Source organism: Penaeus monodon, chromosome 21 (assembly GCF_015228065.2).
Source record: "Penaeus monodon isolate SGIC_2016 chromosome 21, NSTDA_Pmon_1, whole genome shotgun sequence".
NCBI lineage: Eukaryota > Metazoa > Arthropoda > Malacostraca > Decapoda > Penaeidae > Penaeus > Penaeus monodon.
This window is the reverse complement of record NC_051406.1, coordinates 7,396,550-7,396,792: the sequence shown is the minus strand read 5'-3', so window position 1 is coordinate 7,396,792 and position 243 is coordinate 7,396,550. Positions and strand designations below refer to the sequence as shown.

The window sequence follows — 243 nt, the reverse complement described above, 5'->3', positions numbered from 1 at the left end:
TACTGTGGTGGTTGCATAAGGACATAGCTTTGAAACAACTGGCTTTGGAATTGCAAAGTTCTAGGTTCAAGCCCGACTCATCTCTAAGTAGCGGCTTCAGTGTATTGGGGTTAAATCAAGGGAAAAGAGTCTAATCATCCAACCATATCATCCTGTAGCCAAGAAAGTGCATTCACCTATGAAAAGATGAACTATATGTAAAGTGTATGAATCAATATCTCTCTCTCTATATATATAGAGTGA

The 243-nt window shown here is 38.3% G+C and overlaps 1 protein-coding gene across 4 annotated transcripts in view; it reads left to right on the top strand.

Moving 5' to 3' along the window:
- LOC119586142 (ETS-related transcription factor Elf-5-like) overlaps positions 1–243 on the top strand; it is a 14,131-nt gene that overhangs the window by 6,323 nt on the left and 7,565 nt on the right. The gene's annotated exons all lie outside the window — the stretch shown is intronic.